The sequence below is a fragment of the Macrobrachium nipponense genome, chromosome 41 (genome assembly GCF_015104395.2).
Source record: "Macrobrachium nipponense isolate FS-2020 chromosome 41, ASM1510439v2, whole genome shotgun sequence".
Classification (NCBI taxonomy): Eukaryota; Metazoa; Arthropoda; class Malacostraca; order Decapoda; family Palaemonidae; genus Macrobrachium; species Macrobrachium nipponense.
Genome location: NC_061102.1, coordinates 46,014,263 through 46,034,075, shown reverse-complemented (window position 1 = coordinate 46,034,075; position 19,813 = coordinate 46,014,263). Strand labels below are relative to the sequence as shown.

The 19,813-nt window shown below is 48.9% G+C and overlaps 1 long non-coding RNA gene across 1 annotated transcript in view; it reads left to right on the top strand.

The window, feature by feature from the left end:
* The first annotated feature begins 2,676 nt into the window (after window positions 1–2,676).
* Window positions 2,677–19,813, top strand: part of LOC135212738 (uncharacterized) — a 170,313-nt gene continuing 153,176 nt past the window's right edge. The window contains exon 1 of the long non-coding RNA XR_010313972.1: window positions 2,677–2,798. This is a non-coding gene — a long non-coding RNA (uncharacterized LOC135212738). The remainder of the gene's footprint in view (window positions 2,799–19,813) is intronic.

The following is a 19,813-nucleotide window of genomic DNA, read 5'->3' as shown; positions in this document are numbered from 1 at the left end:
TATCGCCTCAGCTAGAAGACCTTTGACCCTTAAAGTCTACCAGTCGAAGTGGGACGTCTTTCGCCGGTGGTGCAGGAACCAGAAGTTTTCCTCTTCCAGTACCTCTGTGACTCAGATAGCAGATTTCCTAGTTTTCCTCAGAGAAAAATGCGGTTTGGCAGTATCTACTATCAAAGGAATACCGGATCATGCTGGCTGCTGTGTTCAGACATAGAATTTAGATCTTCAAATAACAAAGATCTTCATGATCTATTAAGATCTTTTGAAACTTCCAAGAAAACTTCGAACGAAGTTCCAAGTTGGAATCTGGACGTGGGTTTCTTCGTTTCCTGAGGTCCTCTAGGTTTGAACCAACCACATTTAGCCTCCTTCAAAGATCTTACGAGGAAAGCTCTCTTTCTCATGGCTTTAGCATCCGCTAAAAGGGTTAGTGAGATCATGCCCTAGAAGGAAGGGTAGGTTTCAAAGGAGATTCCGTGGTTTGTTCCTTCCTTCCTTCGTTTTTAGCAAAGAATGAGACCCCCCCACAAAATCCTTGGCAAGGAGCTTTGAGGTTCGTGGATTATCTGCCCTAGTAGGGGAAGAACCTGAAAGAACTCTTTGCCCTGTTAGGAGTTTAAAATACTACCTTCAGAAGAAGAAAAACCTTTAAGGGCATTGAGGACAGACTATGGTGCTCTGTAAAGGACCCCAGCAGACCATTGTCGAAAAATGCGCTGTCTTCTTCATTAGAAGTCTTGTGAAAGAAGCACATAGATCTTGTAATGAAGAACATTTCAAGCTCCTAAAAGTCAAGGCTCATGCAAGTGAGAGCCATTGCCACTTCCTTGGCCTTTAATAAGAATATGTCTCTCAGAATCTGATGAAAACTACATTCTGGAGATGTAATTCAGTATTCGCCAACCACTACTTAAAAGACCGTCAGTATACGTATGACAAGTGCTTCGCATTAGGCCCGTACATATCGGCGGATTCGGTGCTGGGGGAGGGAGCTGGAACATATCCTTAGTAGTTTTTTCCCTTGTTTTTGTTAATTGAGTTCATAATGGTTGTATGAAAAAGGATGCAGGTAGGCATCTTTTTCGTTCGTAAATACTAATAACTTTTTAGTTTGGTAGGTGATCGGATTTGGTTTGAAGCTCCCTGCGTTGGTAGTGGACAGGTTCTGTCATAGAAGAGGGCGAACCCCCATTGACATGATCCGACTTGGATCTACTAAGTAAGCGGATATCAAGTTCCCGTTAGTAGACCCAAAGAGTCTTTTCAGCTGTAGGTCACGCCCTCTGCTGTAGCTCTTATGGCTATGCAGACTAATAGACAGTATCTATTGAAGTCTTCACCGCTAAAACAGGTAAGAACCAAGGTTATTTTTAGTACTCTACAACAGGTGTTGTTTATACCTTTCTTTGTTATTTTCTGTCTTGTACCCTCCACCAAGGGTGTCAATCAGCTAAGTATATGTCTGACAGGAAAGTTCATGTACAAAAATGATAGTTATTTTAACAATAAAGTTTTGTACATACTTACCTGGCAGACATATACGATTGATGGCCCGCCCAGCCTCCCCTCAGGAGACAGTATAAGAGAGAAAAAATCTGGCAAGAAAGGTATGTTGGTTCTTACACCCGCTTCCCAGCGGCGGTAAGGTAGATCACCTGACCTACCTGTCGCGTTTGCCGCGAGTTTTTGAATTCTGTCGTGACGTCAGAGACGTAAGCTAAGTATATGTCTGCCAGGTAAGTATGTACAAAACTTTATTGTAAAATAATATCATTTTTGCAAAGAACAAAAAATAGCTAGCATAAAGGTGCGTCCACACGGTCGAACAACGTCCGACGGACAAACATTGTTACCAATCAACAATTGTCTGCCGGTCTTTGCCTTGTGAACAGAGTAAAATCAGTGGTATACAACCTCATCTGGTACCACTGTTTGTTGCCAGATTTACTTCCATCGTTTCAATGCCTATGACGTCACCCTGCTTCGCCTATGATATGGTAACAATGTTTGTCCGTTGGACATTGTTCGACTGTGTGGACGCACCTTAAGAAATAGACTTCATGAACTCAGTCATAACCTGGTGAGGTTCCGTGCTAGCTATAGCTACCGTGCCATGTATGAAAGTTTGGAGAGATGTGGTCAGTCAGGTGATGGTAAAGGAAAAAACAAAAAACTAATGACAGTCGGACCTAAGCGTTATGTACAAGAATAATGTGTTGAGTAATAAAGGAATAATTCAGCTCATAAGTCAACAGAGAGCAAAATTACCTTACCTTTCTACATGGTAAAAATCAGTCCTCATTTTCTCCTTGGGTGAAGTTCCACACGTCCCACACAAACGCTGGTCCTTGCCGCCTTTGACATCCACGATGCTTATATACCTACTACAGGAGTTTAAAAGAGTTAGTTATGTATCCTTCCCCTGCTCACTTATGTCACTGGGTAACTGACTGACCTTCCTAGGTGGGAGATGAGCTTTATCTCAAAATCTACTTCCAACTAAGAATTGAGCATCCATATGAAAATAAAATGAGGGTTTGTATTTTAGGAACAAATCACAAATTTTATTAAATAAATAAATAGGAATTTTTCAAAATACTGTAGCAGCTATACAAACAAAGCAGTACATATTTTATTACAACTTGACCTGTAACCAATCCCTCAATTTCCCTGTTGCAGAATGGTGAAATGATGCTGCGCTTCTGAGTGAGGGAGCGAATGGGTTCTCCCTCAGATTATAAATTGACGCCAGTGAACAGCATTTCTACCAAGGTAGACCAGACCAGTTATTGCAGAAGGTACAGCATTGCATCTTTAAAAGACACCAGGTTTGTATAGCTAAGAAAAATACTAGTCTTAAAAGTACAAATTTGATGATAGAAAGGTTGATCTCATATTACTAGCATGTATAATGCCTTGGCTGGTGCTGGAGTGGAGAGGTTAAGGTATGGTTATTTGTAACACTATTTTCCAGAGAGCTTAGACCAGCAACAATATTCCAAATCCATTTCTTGCCAAGAACACAAAATGTAGTTTTTTTTTTTTTTTTTTTTTTTTTTTCCTCACATAACTTTGTGGTTTGTGTACTTTTGACCAACAAAAATGGGGTACCATAGGTGGTAGTTGGGTACTATTATGAATGGGTAACACCAACTGCAGTGGTGAAATAGCACGATGGACCGAGAAGCTGGGGTTAGTCTTGCGCTTGATATGATTTTTGGAGGGGATGTTACGCTGTTAATTGGAGAGAGCTGCCAGGAAGGAATGGAATGATGCGACACAGATTTCATACCATGGTGGGATTAAATAACATCAGTGAATTAATTATAGCTTTTAACATTTTTTTTCCCATTTTTTGCATATTAAAACCACAAGTCGATGAAAAGCTATATCTAGACTGGTTAATGTAAGAAGATCCTGTTTGGTCCTCACAGGCATCTCAGGGTACATTCTTGAGCTGCTTAGCTGCTTGTTGCAAAAATATTTCACCAGGTGCAAGATATTTTCCATTCCTGTTCCCCCTTACATAGTGATTCCATCTGCTCTCTTATTTTTGCATCTCCCAGTTACACCGAGATATCATATCCTAAATTCTAATTTGTTGTGTTTGTGGACACTTGCTCTTTTTGATAAGTAGTGTTTCATTACTGGTGTGATTTTTTTCATGGGTGAAGGTTTGGTGTGAGCGAGATAGCCAGTGTTTTGTGGAAGATCCTTAACCTGAATCTTGAACAAAGGGTCTAAGTGCATGATGATATAACCCACATTCTTCCTGAACTCTGCAAATGTTTCATCTGGATGTCTTGATATTTCTCAAAATATGGGAAATGTACTAAATGACCTTGGGCCTAAATTTTACATTCCATGTTCCCATTGTTTCCAACTGCTTGTGTTTGAAGTCAATTTTACCATTGTTGTTTGTGGTGTTCACTCTCCGCCCAAGAACCCCTACAGTTCCCACTGTGCTCTTATAATTTGTTTGGAAGAAGTCTGGATAGGGGAGAAACAAAGAGGGAGTGGCTTTCCGATAAAAATGGTCAAGAACTTGCAAGTTGCAAGACAACCAATTACAAAAATAAGCTTCATGTTTTCCAGTACGTAGTTGATTTGTCAATTTTAACGCTTTTTCATAGTTTGGATAGTAGAAGGACAGGGCTCGTCATAACGAGAGGGGTGATCTTATGTCCTTGAGAGGGTTGGGTAGAGTACCTACTGTCTGGTGGCTTTCAACATTAGTTGGATTTGATGGATAAAGCTGTAACAAGCCATGCAATTTAGCAGTGGGAATATTGGCTTAGGACTCAACTGCAGAGGCAGACATTTAGTGATCCTGGTGTTGAAGCCATTATCAGAATTTAAAATTTTATTTACCTTGAAGGACAGTGCAAGTCCTCATATTGCAATACACTCCCGGAAAACCTGAATTATCCCTGGTCACTGACCAGCCTGAACTATATCCTCACATATTTACCCACTAAGTGGGTAATTTTAACTGTCCGGCGTTACCAACGCTGCAGGTAAAATCTAGTCAAATGAGTTACCGTTGGCAACACTGCTGCAAATACTGGCCACCAGAGGCTTGTCCTCTCAATTGTTATTCGTTCATGTGGTGAGCCGGACCTGGTCCTGCTCCCAGCGAACTCATGGTCATGTAGCCCGACCCTCACAGTGTTTACCGAGGCCTTGATTGGGTTTTGTTTTTGATATCCTTGCCTTTCGTTTACGTCTCTTCCGAATTTCCCCACCGATTTGGATCGTATTTGATTACTTTGGAACTTCTCTGTTATCGTCGGGAGATGGTCGAGCCTCGCCAACAAATCCTTACTTCATCTCTGCTTCATCGGCCTCGCCTCCAACAGTTGGCGGGTTGAGATGTTGGCATACTTCGTTCCTGTGCTAGTGCAACAAAGGATGAGTACCCTCAAATGACACATTCCTTTTGTTCTAGCTGTAGGGAAGTGTAATGTATGTCATACAGAGGTTTATAGAATGTAAGGATTAGTTCATCAGGTCACTTAGGACTACCAAGAGCATATAGAAGATAGCGGCAAAATCGTGAGAGTTAAGCTAAGAAGAGCTACAGTAGGAACGGTTCAGAATTGGAGGATAGAAAATGCCTAAATTGTTTGCTATTTCATGACAAAGCTAATTGAAATAAAGATAGCAGCAGTAGCTTAGGTTACTCTAATTGTTCTCTTTTAGCTCCCCTGCCTGGGTGCCGGGGGGTTATGGAGAACCACAAGCACAGAGTGTAGGATCTGCTGCCCCCACGCCTTCACGGAGCAGGCAGTGTTAAGCAGCAGATTACCCCTTGAGGTGTAAGTTCTAAGGTTAATGTAAAGTTAGGGCAGGGACAGATAAGTAGCGGTAATAGGTTAAGTAGTGTTTGGGAAGAGAGTAGCAGGTTAGGTTCTCTAGGGTTCGGACTCCCTTGTAGTGTCTACTGTGAAGGTTTGTCTTTAGAACCACCCTTGGTTTTATTTCCTGCTTCGAGTTCTTTGCAATAGAAGCTCCTAGTCCGTGGTTGATCATTTGGATGTGTTTTTCTGGTTTGGTTCAAAAGTTTTGGCATAGCGCACCGTCATCTTCGAAAGTACCTCATTCTGTCTGTCTGGGTAAATTTTGTTCGTCTTGCCGTAGTGGCAATCCTGGTGATCATTATTCATATACGGCACGGTAATTATTATATCAGTTAATCTCTAGACAATGCGTATGGTCTTTCGATAATTCAGTACAAGAGAAACTGCATAAAATTAACACAGCAGTCCAGCCTAAAGTATCCTCTATACTACATGGCTGTTTAGTAATTACAAGTAATTGGCCAATCCTGGAGATAAATGCATTCTGACTTATGATGATTCGCTACTAGAGTAATTGAACACGAAACAAGTATCGAATCGTATAATATTCGGTACAAGAATGTAATTGAACGAGAACGAGAATCAGATTCGATTGTACTGCTGCGTAATCCAATATTGTATGTTATCCTCATATCGTATTGTCAATACGGTTGATCTATATTACTATTCGCGGCTGTGTAGACTATGGCAGGTGCGGTTTTTGTATGCAGTTTTATTCCTCCTGAACAAGAATTTGTTCCGACACGGCATACAAACCTTCGGTCCTTTTTACAATAGGAAGGTACTAGCGGCAGCTGGATAGGTCGTAAGCTTTCGAACAAGGGGTTCGGTAGTTAACTGCTTGTCCGACAGGCGCCGGCGCGCAGCTTGACTGGGAGGTAAAACAAATCACATTTTGCTTTCGGCCTGCTGGCGTGTGGACGTGTATCATCGCTCTCTGCCCGCTTCCATCGTCGTTTGCTTTCGCATGATTGTGTTTTTTTTCTTTTTCTATGTATCTAGTTGAAACTGAATTGGTAAGTACAATCATTTCATTGAATTCAATTGTGAATTAAAGGATCTTGGTTTCACAACGCCCTCCGATTACCCGAGTGCCGGGACTGAATGGGCGTAATTGTGGGAATTCATTCCCAGAATGATCCTCGTATTGTGTAATGCTCGGTGCCGAGGGCGGGAGCGCTCGCTCGAGCGTATATTGGGTTGGAAATGTGTAGATGAAAAAATCGTAAGTAAGTGCTCTTTTCATTTATATTTTTTGACCTGTATGCCGTTGCCGAACGAATGCGCTCGGCACGGAAACTTATTCAGTATGAAAATGGAATCGCAAGTACAGTATTCTTTTCACAAATTTTCCATATATTATTTTTTTATTGTAGCAATACTCATTTTGGATCAGGTTCCGAGCTTACCCGGAGATTGATCCTTCCCCCTTTTTATTTTGAATGAAGTGAAATCGCAAGTGCAGTTCTTTTTTCATTTTCATTTTTTTTTATTGAGATTGCATTGTTGACTGGGATCAATGTTCCGCTATTCACGGGAATGATCCTTCCCCTTTTTATTTGTATGAAGTGAAATCGCAAGCGCAGTAGTCTTTCATTTTCATATATTTGTTGATTGCATCCAATTCTTTGTGGGATCAAGGTTTCCAGAAAACCTTGATCCATAAAGGTAATTGGAATGAAACCTTTCACCCTTGCGCTCGGTACGAGGGCGCAAATGCGCTCGATCCGAGCCGTTATTCATTGTGAGTGAATCGTTTTGCAAGATGCATTTTCATTTTGTTCCCTTATTATTGATTGCATCAATATTATTTGGTTCAAGTTCCGCTCAGTCAGGGAATTGATCTTATGCCTTGTATTCGTGCCGATGGCACGATTGCTCTCGGGCTCTTATATTGTTGTTGGGTACATGGGTACTGTGCGGGGGTGGGGAACGAGACCCGCCCCCACGCTCAGTTTTCCCACAGATGGCTCTTCCCCTTGGGGGGGGGAGGTTATCGGCGTTCTTCTCCTCGCCCGATCCGTCGAGCGCGGGGGAGGGCGCTCGGTGCCCCGATGTACAATTGTATTAGGGGTCTTCCACTCGTTCGGGAGGGATCAAACCCCCGCACGAGGGGATTTCCCCGCCCCCCATTAATCGCTACTACTATTATTTCCGCAGGTGCTACTGCCACGAGCGTGGACCTTGGTGAGGTATGGGCGTCCTTCCAATTGCAGGGCGTGCTGGTGTCCAGGGGCTGCGGTTCTATGTCTGGGCCTACTGCGGTCACCCATGGAGTGGTGACACGCAACCAGGTGACGACGTCCCTCCTCACCTGGTGTACTCGCCTCACGTGGTAACAGTCTTGCCTACATGCCGCTGTGAAGTGCCGTTCGCCGTACCGAGAGGGGGGCGTGCGCCGCCGCTCGTGGTTGCCGCGCTGCAGCGACCACACTTCCGCTGCCCTAGAGCTCGCCCCTGGACCAGCCGCCCCGGTACCAGGATGTTGCTGGCTGCTGCTCCACTTCCTGTGTTTCCGGTGCTGCCTGCCGTACCTGCCGATTCTGGGCTGACTGTCCATGCAGTTGCTGCGCTGGCTGGTCCCTGCCGTTGCTGCGCTGGCTGTTCCTGCCGTTTGCTGCGCTGGCTGTCCCTACCGATGCTGTGCTGGCCGTGACTGCTGTTCCTGAGATGCCCATACCTGCTGATGTCGTCCCTGTTCGTGGTGGTACTACCCAGACTTTGGTCTGTCTGTACAGGTGCGTCCGGGCCCTGTGGCTTCGGCTACAGCAGCCCCGGCTCCGCCCTGGATAGCAGATCCTTACGTCTGTCCTGAGGAAGCTGACGAAGAAGAAGAGGAAGGTGTCGTGGTCGTCGTCTTCATCTTCTTCATCGTCGTCGGCCGCCGCCTCCCCTTCTCCCCTTCGACTTCTAAGGCTTTACAGCCGAGGAAAAGAGAAGGTCGCCTCCTCCCTCCTAAGAAGCTTCCTCGGGAGCTTCTCGGGACCACCCGTCTCACCTCGGTGGGACGGGAGGTGCCTTTCCGCTGGTCCATCCTGCTTCCTTCGGGAGCGGGGCACCCGTCTCTTCCGTTCAAGGCAAGAAAGAACTACGGGGGAAGGAACCAGACCAGGGGGGGTAACCGGCTAACACCCGGTACTTCCTCGCCTGGTGTCAGTGGTTCTGCCACTGCATCAGGGTCCGTCTCGGCCTCTCGTTCGCGGGAGTACCGAGTGTACGGTCGCTACCAGCGACCGTGCAGCCAGGAACCAGACCTCTTGAGTCCGCTCAGCGTCAGGTTCACGGCACGGGGCGGAAGACTGGTGACAGCCGCTCATGCGACTCTCACCAGACCAGCTCTCACTCTCGCGGTGAACAGCTGGCTACCCGGGGACCGTGACGGTCCACGACCGACCACGGCTGAGGCTGGGAAGAGGTCCTCCCGTTCGCCGGTGCCAGCCACGGCTGGAACCAGCGACGTGACGTGCCGTGAGGACAAGCACCGGTCTCACTGCGACAGTGGAGCCTGCAGGTCGCCTGACCGTCGCTCTCACAAGAAAGCGCCGGGACGGGTAGCAACCAGCACCAGCTCTTCTGACACTCGAGATCGGGGCCGCTGTGCTCAGTCCAGCCGTTCTCCACAGCGAGACGGTTCGACCAGGCATGCAGCTCGATCGCCACCGCGGGTTGACGATCGCCTGCAGCCCTCAAAGCCTGCTGGTTATGCCAGCGAGCAAAGAGGGAGCGTCAGGTCTGCCTCTCCCGTACCTTCAACCTCCTCGGGTTACACCGGGAGGAGCGAGGTATTGAGGAGTGATCGTGAGGGGGGTGCGCACCCCTCATGATCCCACCACAGCGCCCCCTACGTACCAGGCACGGTTCTTGGACCGGCCAGGACGTATGCGCAAGTGGATGGGAAGACCGAGAGGGCTGTCGCTGTTCCCCTTCTTAGGAGGAAGGTTCTCGGAATATGCTCTTGTTCGAAGGGCTTAACGGTCCCCACTCTGCAAGATGCTGTGAAATTTCGAGATCCAGAGGAACTTTGCCGAGGTTACGGCGCTGATTCGTCAGCTCAATGACCTCGGGGAAGGATCGCCGCTCCCACCAGCAGAGCCACGTCTCGGCTCGAGTCGTTTTGGGGCCCGAGAGGGAATCCAAATCGACGGTGGGTCTGCCGCGATCGGAGCTTGCCGACTGGGTTGAGCCAGGTAGTCTCTGGTCTCCGGACAAGAAGGCTCTCTCGTTCTGGACAGTCGAACAAGCTCCTTCACCTCCCTCTACTGCGACAGAGGCGTTTTCTATGTGTCTTCGGACATCGTATTTATTTATATATCCCTTCGGTCCTCCTGAGGTTTCGACCTCGACGAGGACTGGAATGAGTCGGAGCGGTATCGGCTCTCTCCTGTCAGGTCTCGATCAGCCCCAACCAGACGACGTTCACAGTGGAAGGACGGCGTTCCCCCTCACCTGCTGCCGGAAGTGGGGGGTGCCTGGCCAGCCATTGGGACCGGTCCAACAGCAGGCGTACGTTCCAGGGGCATCGAAGGACGTAGCATTGAGACAGGAGATCAAGACCATGCTGAGCAAGAGAACTGTAGAAAATCGGTACGGATCAGTCACGGGCTTTACAGCCGACTCTTCGTGGTGGAAAAGTCTACGACAGGCTGCGCCCAGTGATAGATCTCTCTCCCCGAACCGGTTGGTTCGCCAGAACCCGGGTTCAACGATGGAGACGGCAAGCGGTCAGTGCTCGACTCTATCAGGGAGAACGATTTCATGCTTTCAGTGGACTTGAAGGATGCGTATCTACAAATACCCATTCATCAGTCCTTCGGAAAGTACCTCGCTTCATCCTCGACGGGACGGTGTACCAGCTCAGGCCACGTTGCTTCGGCGGTCTCTCAACCGCCCCACAGGTGTTCACGCAAGTGTTCACTCTGCTGTCTGCTTGGGGCCATTCGCACGGGATATGTCTGATGGGTATCTCGACGATTGGTTAGTCCTGGCGAGCTACCGCTCGCAGTTACTACAGGACAGGGATCGACTGCTCGAGTTCTGTCGCGATCGGGGGATCGTTCTGAACTTCGAAAAGTCCGATCTCGAGCACAAGCAAAGGATGAAGTACCTGGGTATGCTGATCGACACGGTAGCAGATTCAGGAGGCAGCCACCCATTCCTGTCTCGGCAGGAACAGGGAGCTCAGCAATGGCAAGTCGTGATCGGACACCTGTCGTCTCGGGAAGCCAGTCCCTAACGGGCGTCTTCACCTGCGGTCTCTTCAGGGAGACCAAAGGAGAGTTGGTCACAGGCGACGGAATCCCCCAAGCCTTCCATGGTCACTGACACAGGAGGTGAGGCAGGACCCTAGCCAAGGGTGACTGGACGACAGGAACCCCTTAAGAGGAGTGCCTCCGCGCACTTCTCCCCCCGGACATGCAGCTGCTCTCAGACGCATCGAAAACCGAGGGGATGGGGTGCACACCTGGAAGAGTTGCGGACTTCAGGAGTGTGGTACGAGAACGACAAGCACCTTCACATCAATGTACTGGAACTAAAGGCAGCGTTCCTCGCTCTCCAAGAGTTCCAGGGACCGCTTGATGGACACTCAGTGGTGTTGATGTACGACAACACCAACGGTGGTGGCTTGCGTCAACAAATAGGGGGGCCTAGTGTGTCTCCCGTTGTATCAGTTTGCTCGGCAGGTGCACGAGTGGGCGAGGCACACTCAATAGAGCTGTCGGCACGCTACATTCCAGGGAAGGAATGTAGTAGCAGACACGCTCAGCCGTCGGGATCAGGTGATAAGGACCGAATGGTCTCTACAACCAGGACGTGGCGGAAAGGCTCTTCGACCTGTGGGGGCGACCAGTCGAGGATCTGTTCGCCATCCGGCACATCAGGAAGCTCCAGGTGTTCTTCTCGGCCGTGCCGGATCCATGGGCAACTGCAGAGGACGCTCTTCAACACCCGTGGGACACCTCTTCGCCTATGCCTTTCCCCCGTTCAGCCTGATTCGCAAGGTGATCAGTCGAGCACTGGTCATCCCGAATCTCAGGATGATCCTGATGGCTTCCAAATGGCCACAGGCCATTTGGTATCCGGACCTGCTGGCTCTTCTCGCAAGAGAACCGAGAGAGATTCCCCATTGGACACAAACCTTCTCGGCCAGCCACACGTCGAGCGGTACCACCGAGCAGTCCAGTCCCTACGTCCTTCACGGCTGGCTGTTATCCACCTTCTCTTGCGAACGAGAAGCTTTTTTCGTAGCGCAGCAACAGAGATGGCTGGAAACGTCCGTCAGTCCTCTGCAGCTGTGTACCAGGAGAAGTTGGCCGTCTTCGGTGGTTGGTGTCGTAGACGGGGCCTATCTCTTCTCAGAGCCACTCTTCAGCAGGTAGCGATTTCCTCGTTTTTTCTTCGCCGACCAGGAAGCTCCTCTAAGTTCCCACAGTCAAAGGATACAGAGCCGCCTTGTCGCTCGTCCTGAAACTGACGGGATTGGACATCTCGAACTCGTTTCGAGATCTCCTTGCTTAGGAGCAGCTTCCAAAGGTCTTGCCAACCCAGGGAACTCAAATGACCCTCGTCTTGCTGGACCTGGCATCGGCGAAGAGAGTACGGGAGCGTCATGCAGATAATGATGTGGATGAGATGCTGCTTTGTCCCGGGAGGACGCTACGGCGCTATCTGAAGAGAACTCGACACCTCGGGCCTGAGTGTCGAAGCCTCTTCGTTAGCAACGGGGTCAACAAGAAAGAAGTATCAAGAACACTCTTTCGTCCTGGCTGCGTGAGGTCTTCAGGAGGGCGTATGAGGCTGATGGTAGTGACGACATCCGTACGTCCCGTCCGAGAACTCACGAAGTCAGAAGTATTGGCCCCTCGTTGGCGTTTTCGTAAGAATTCTTTCTCCGTGGCGCAGGTATGGAAGGCAGGGGTCTGGTACAACCAGACCACCGGCAACTCCTTATACCTCTTGGATATTGCCCATAGGTCCTTGGATCGGTTTCCTTAGGACCCGTGTGCTGCTCAACACGTCGTCTAGCTAACCCAGACCCTAGCAGGCTGAACAGCATCGAGTCCTGGTGTGACTGTATGAATAGATAGTGATGAGAAAGTGACTGCTTCTCTTTCTATCTTTTTCTCCCCCTCTACCTGTCGGTAGAGGGATACGGTCATCACCCTGCTGGATAAGGACGAGATGCCGGTGAGCTATATGACAGAGCCCCATCCTATCCCTTTCACGAGGGATGGGAGCAGAATATCCACCACTTCCTTCTACAAGGGGGGGAAGTGGATGCCTACAAGAGTCAAAACCATGACTTTAACTTTGCTCCTGTACAGGAACAAGTTCTTACATTGCTGGTAACGAAGAGATACGCTTGCCTCTCTCTTAGTACTCGGTCCAGAGGTCTGACCATTGATCCTGCGGTGCACACCCCGATCAATCGGACAGAGGCTTGGATCCCTCCTCGCTCTTACGACCAGGGAGGCTTCCAAGGTTGGGCGAACACCATCTGTTCACAAAAGACTCAGATTCCACCCACCAAGAAGTGAGTCTTCCTATTGTAAAAGGACCGAAGGTTTGTATGCCGTGTCCGGAACAAATGACAATTTTGTCTAAAATTGCATTTTCCTAACTATACAAAACCTGAGGTCCTTTTACACATAGCCCCACCTCATGCCACCCCTCACTCTGCAGTTTTTGCTTGGGCCAAAAGCAAAAGTGATTTGTTTACCTCCCAGTCGCGCGCGCGCGCCTGTCGGACAAGCAGTTAACTACCGAACCCCTTGTTCGAAAGCTTAACGACCTATCCAGCTGCCGCTGATGTACCTTCCTATTGTAAAAGGACCTCAGGTTTGTATAGTTAGGAAAAATGCAATTTTAGACAAATTGTCATTTTAAGTAATATTTATTCGGACGACTGTAATTAACCCCCAAGGGCTCGTACTAAACTCTGCGAAATACATTTGCCGCCCCAATTCCTGGTGGCTTTTCGTATTCACGGGGACGAACGATGCGGATTTCCAAGAATGTTCCTTTCTGGTAACGGAATTCAGTGGTATGACGTTTTTCATCAGCTTAGCAGACGAATTTCCCGTCAGTAATTACATGATGCCTCATGTCAATTACAGTCACGAATATAATTACCAGTTGCATCATCAAAATTACATGTAAAGTTTTTATATGAGATAGGTTAAGATTTAAACTGAAATTACCTTGAAAAGGTGTAATTGATTACAATTCCAATGGAATTACAATTCCACAAGTTGCCGTAGCGCATAGCCCTACTTGGTTGGGGGGGGGGGGGGAGACGTGTCTCAGACAGGCAGAGATGCCGACTAGTCAATTCCTTCACTCCAGATGCAATCATCTCATTGGGTCTCGGCCAATGTTCTTGATCATAGTTCGCATAAATCAATATCTGGATACTCTACTTATATTGGAACGAAGTCATAGTGTTCGTCTCATGACGTAATTTCAAGTACAAATTTGACTAATACGTCTTATTGCAACTATTTTCTGTTGAGAGTTTGCGTCATTTTCAGTGATTCCGTTCGTTTTCACTCTTTCCTGTCGGTATTACGGGCTTTACGTAATTTATCTTTGTCAGTGTGAAAACAACAGCGATGAGCTCTTTCATGCTAGTAGTTTTCTTTTTACCAAGACTGTTTTGAATTCACATAAAGCTTGGAGAATTTTATTCATGTTGCCGAAGCCCGTAATATTACCTTAACAGCTTCAGCTACATTTATAACATAAATACTGTAAGTGTTTACTGTCGTACGTGGTTTGAATACCTTAACGGATGTTGCTAGGATTCCATCGTATTAGCAAACAAATGTCTCATTCGGTTGTTCAAGGCTGTACGCAGTTATATACGTATATATCATTAAAATAATACTTATTAACCTAAAAGATGGTGTAAAGTTATGGAGGTGGAGAATTACACGATTGTAATTTGCTCTCTCTCTCTCTCTCTCTCTCTCTCTCTCTCTCTCTCTCTCTCTCTCTCTCTCTCTCTCTCTCTCTCTCTCTCTCTCTCTCTCTCTCTCTCCTGTTCCTTCCATTTACTTTCCTCTTTTCATATTCTCTTTCTTCATCTTACTTTCCACCATCTAACACTTGATTCATAGTGCAACAGAGTGGTTTTTCCTCTGTTACACTTTTACTGTAAATTTCCTTTTCAGCGCTGAATGACCTCTTAGTCCCAATACTTGGCGTTTGGCCAAAATCGGTTATTGAAACCGTCTCGCTGCCTGACTGCACACGGCTGCCTGCGCCAGCTGCACGCGACATATAGAAACTTATTTTAAAATGTAGTAGTGGCGATTTTAATCACTAACCCCATCGTAAAATCGATTTATCGTAAGATGAATTACAGTAGTTTGAATATGGCCTGTATTCACGATCACGTCTTGAGGAATTTTCCTTAGTTTTTAATGATGTTTGCCAAGGTTATCATAGGGAACAGAGTCTGTCTAGTTTCTTTCTTTCCCAATTTCTCCTAAAACTTATTTGTTCCGACACGGCATACAAACCTTCGGTCCTTTTACAATAGGAAGGTACTAGCGGCAGCTGGATAGGTCGTAAGCTTTCGAACAAGGGGTTCGGTAGTTAACTGCTTGTCCGACAGGCGCGCGCGACTGGGAGGTAAACAAACCACTTTTGCTTTCGGCCTGCTGGCGTGTAGACGTGTATCATCGCTCTCTGCCCGCTTCATCGTCGTTGCTTTTCGTCATGGTTGTGTTTTTCTTTTTCTATTTATCTAGTGAAACTGATTGTAAGTACAATCATTTCATATTTATTTCCCATTGAATTCAATTGTGAATTAAAGGATCTTGGTTTCTCCCACGCCCTCCGCATTACCCGAGTGCCGGGACTGAAGGGCGTAAGTGCGGGAATTCATTTTTCCCAGAAATGATCCTCGTATTGTGTATGCTCGGTGCTGAGGGCGGGAGAGCGCTCGCTCCGAGCTTATATTTTGGTTGGAAATGTGTAGATGAAAATCGTAAGTAAGTGCCCTTTTCATTTATATTTTTTTTTGACCTGTATGCTCGTTGCCGAGCGAATGCGCTCGCACGAAAACTTATTCTGTATGGAAGTGGAATCGCATGTACAGTATTCTTTTCATTTTCATATATTTATTTTGATTGTAGCAATACTCATTTTGGATCAGTTTCCGCTCTTACCCGGAAATTGATCCTTTCCCCTTTTTATTTGAATGAAGTGAAATCGCAAGTGCAGTTCTTTTTCATTTTCATATTTTATTGAGATTGCATTATTTACTTGGATCAATGTTTCCGCTATTTCCCGGGAATTGATCCTTCCCCTTTTTATTTTGTATGAAGTGAAATCGCAAGCGCAGTATTCTTTTTCATTTTTCATATATATTTTGATTGCATCAATTCATTATGGATCAAGGTTTCCGTTCATAATCGGGAATGGATCCTTTTACCCTTGCGCTTGGTACCGGAGGGCGCAAATGCGCTCGCTCCGAGCCTTATTCATTGTGAAGTGAATCGTAATGCAAGATTCTTTTTCATGTTATTCCTTTTATTATTGATTGCATCAATATTTATTTGGTTCAAGTTCCGCTCAGTCAGGGAATTGATCCTTATGCCCTTGCATTCGGTGCCGAGGGCACGATTGCTCTCGGGCTCTTATTATTATTGTTGGGTACATGGGTGCTGTGCGGGGGTGGGGGTGGGGAACGAGAATCCCCCCCCCCACCCGCTCAGCTCCCACAGATGGCCCTTCCCCTTCGGGGGGGAGGTTACCTGGGTTCTTCTCCTCGCCCGATCCGTCGAGCGCGGGGGAGGGCGCTCGGTGCCCGATGTACAATTGTATTCGGGGTCTTCCGCTCGTTCGGTGTGGGGCTCACCCCCCCACGCGAGGGGACTTCCCCCCCACTAATCACTACTACTGTTATTTCCGCAGGTGCTACTGCCACGAGGGTGGACCTTGGTGAGGTATGGGCGTCCTTCGATTTGCAGGGCGTGCCTAGTGTCCAGGGGCGGCGGTTCTATGTCTGGGCCTGCTGCGGTCACCCATGGAGTGGTGACCACGACAACGATATCGACTCCAGGTGACGACGTCCCTCCTCACCTGGTGTACTCGCCTCACATGGTAACAGTCTTGCTACAGCCGCTGTGAGTGCCGTTCGTGTACCGAGAGGGGGGCGTGCCGCCGCCGCTCGTGGTTGCCGCGCTGGCCGCGACCACACTTCCGCTGCCGTAGAGCTCGCACTGGTGACCTGCCGCCGGTACCAGGATGTTGCTGGCTGCTGCTCCACCTCCTGTGTTTCCGGTGCTGCCTGCCGTACCTGCCGATTCTGTGCTGACTGTCCATGCAGTTGCTGTGTTAGCTGTCCCTGCCATTGCTGCGCTGGCTGTCCCTGCCGTTGCTGCGCTGGCTGTCCCTGCAGATGCTGTGCTGGCTGTGCCTGCTGTTCCTGAGATGCCCATACCTGCTGACGTCGTTCCTGTTCGTGGTGGTACTACCCCAGACTTTGGTCTGTCTGTACAGGTGCGTCCGTGCCCTGTGGCTTCGGCTACAGCAGCCCTGGATGGCAGATCTTACGTCTGTCCTGAGGAAGCTGACGAAGAAGAGGAGGAAGGTGTCGTCGTCGTCGTCTTCATCTTCTTCATCGTCGTCGGCTGCCGCCTCTTCCCCTTCGACTTCTAAGGCTTCACAGCCGAGGAAGAAGAAGGTTGCCTCCTCCCTCCTAAGAAGTCTCCCTCGGAAGCTTCTCGGGACCCGTCTCACCTCGGTGGGACGGGAGGGTTCCTTCTGCTGGTCCTCCTGCTCCTTCGGGAGCGGGGCCCGTCTCTTCTTCCGCAAGGAAGAAGACTACGGGGACCAGAGGGGTACCGGCTAACACCGGTACTTCCTCGCCTGGTGTCAGTGGTTCTGCCACTGCATCAGGGTCCGTCTCGACCTCTTGTTCGCGGGAGGTACCGAGTGTACGGTCGCCTACCAGCGACCGTGCAGCCAGGAATCAGACCTCTGAGCCCGCTCAGCGTCAGGTTCATGGCACGGAGCGGAAGACTGGTGACAGCCGCTCACGCGACTCTCACCAGACCAGCTCTCGCTCTCGCGGCGACCAGCTGGCTACCCGGGCTGACGTCACGGTCCACGACCGGCCACGGGCTGAGGCTGGGAAGAGGTCCCCCCTTTCGCCGATGCCAGCCACGGCTGGAACCAGCGACGTGACGTGCCGTGAGGACAAGCACCGGTCTCACCGTGGCAGTGGAGCCTGCAGGTCGCCTGACCGTCGCTCTCACAGAGAGCGATCGGGTACGGCAACCAGCACCAGCTTTTCTGACACATCGAGATCGGGGCCGCTGTGCTCAGTCCAGCCATTCTCCACAGCGAGACGGTTCGACCAGGCCTGCAGCTCGATCGCCACCGCGGGTTGACGATCGCCTGCAGCCCTCCAAGCCTGCTGGTTCTGCCAGCGAGCGGAGAAGATCGTCAGGTCTGTCTCTCCCGTACCTTCAACCTCCTTGGGTTACACCGGGAGGAGCGAGCTATTGAGGATGATCGTGAGGGTGCGCTCCTCATGATCCCACCACGACACCCTACGTGCCAGGCACGGTTCTTGGACCGGCCAGGACGTATGCGCAAGTGGCTGGAGGAGACCGAGAGGGCTGTCGCTGTTCCCCCTTCTTAGGAGGAAGGTTCTCGGAATATGCTCTTGTTCGAAGGGCTTAACGGTCCTACTCTGCAAGATGCTGTGACTTCCGAGATCCATAGGAACTTTGCCGAGGTTATGGCGCTGATTCGTCAGCACAACCACCTCGGGGAAGGATCGCCGCTCCCACCAGCAGAGCCACGTCTCGGCTCGAGTCGTTTTGGGGGCCCGAGTTGGGACCCAAATCGACGGTGGGTCTGCCGCGATCGGAGCTTGCCGACTGTGTTGAACCAGGTAGTCTCTGGTCTCCGGACAAGAAGGCTCTCTCAGTTCTGGCCGGTCGAACAAGCTACTTCCACATCCTCTACTGCGACAGAGGCGTTTCTACGTGTCTTCGGACACCGTATTTGAATACCCCTTCGGTCCTCCTGAGAGGTTTCGACCTCGACGAGGACTGGAATGAGTCTGAGGACGGTATCGGCTCTCTCCTGTCAGGTGTCGATCAGCCCCACCCAGACGACGTTCACAGTGGCGGCAGACCCTTACCTACAGTATGAGTTCGTAACCTCCTCGGGAAAACGTTTTCTCCTGACGATACGTTTTCCCAGGTTTACGGCGATGGCTGCTCCTTTTCTTCTCCAACTGCTAGTTCCGCTGGGAAGGCGAGCCAGTATCCAATTCCTCCCCCATTCCCTCTCTCCTTACGGCTACGAGGGAAAGGGGAGGGATCGTACAGAGATTTCTCTGTAAGATCCCACGTTAGGGGCTGCGCTACCGGGGGGACCTTCGGGTCCTACCTGACGTAAGCCCCGGTCGTTGAGGAGGGATCCTGCCCCTTTCTCGATTTCTACTGGGAATCGAGAGGACACAGCCGATATCGTTTGATGAATTCGGTGGGGGTGGGGGTTTCGCAGAGTGCTTAGAATTCTACGGAATTTCTAGCGCACTCAGAGTGTTCGAGTTTTTACGATCTCCAAACACTTAGGCGAGACACGGTCCTAAGTGAGCGAGAATCCCCGATAATTGTTACACGATAATCGGGAACCTCGCTTATGCTCGAATTCCTGTAATTTCTAGCATTTGGAAGAAGACTGCTGCTGAAAGAAGAGTATCTCACAGTAGGCGATTAACCTGGAATAGAGAAGAACGGACGGGAACTTCCAGTTTGGCTTGAACTATCGTCTTCGGTATTCTGTTCACCATTGAAGCTTTTCCTTTGGGAAAGACTTCTCCTTCACTCTCTTGACTAGAGAACGAGGCGGTCGATCTCCAATCCTTATTCTCATTCCTCGAGGGAAAAAGAATTTAGGATGGAGGTCGTTGTAACAGGAACCTACAAATATACTACGTATATTCCCTCGCGACTGATTCTTTTAACAGTTGAATTGTCCGGGGGTGGGGGTAGGCGCATACCGTAGTTAACTCTACGGTTTGTGACCGAGATGAATGTATCTTAATTGAACTGCAACTCGGGGTTGCCTGCAACCTCCCAGCATTATCAGTTTCGATTTTAGATACTTTGGTATTGTCACAACACACAAATCAGCTTTTGTATTTACCGAATCCGTTTCGTTTAAATATAATTGCTCGAGCGTATTCTTTATGCTCGATGGTTCATAGCCAAGAACGCATTCCTTCATGGAAGGGATTACCTGGCAACTCAGGAATGACAGTCCCCACCGAGAGCTACTGCGTATTGAACTGCCTAAATCCTGATAGCAGCTCAGTATCAGCTAGGTCTCCGAGATGACACGTCGATTACATCTCTCTCTCCCCCTGGTTTTTGATTGACTACCGAACCGTATCTCTACCCAACAATCATGGATGTAGGTCTCTG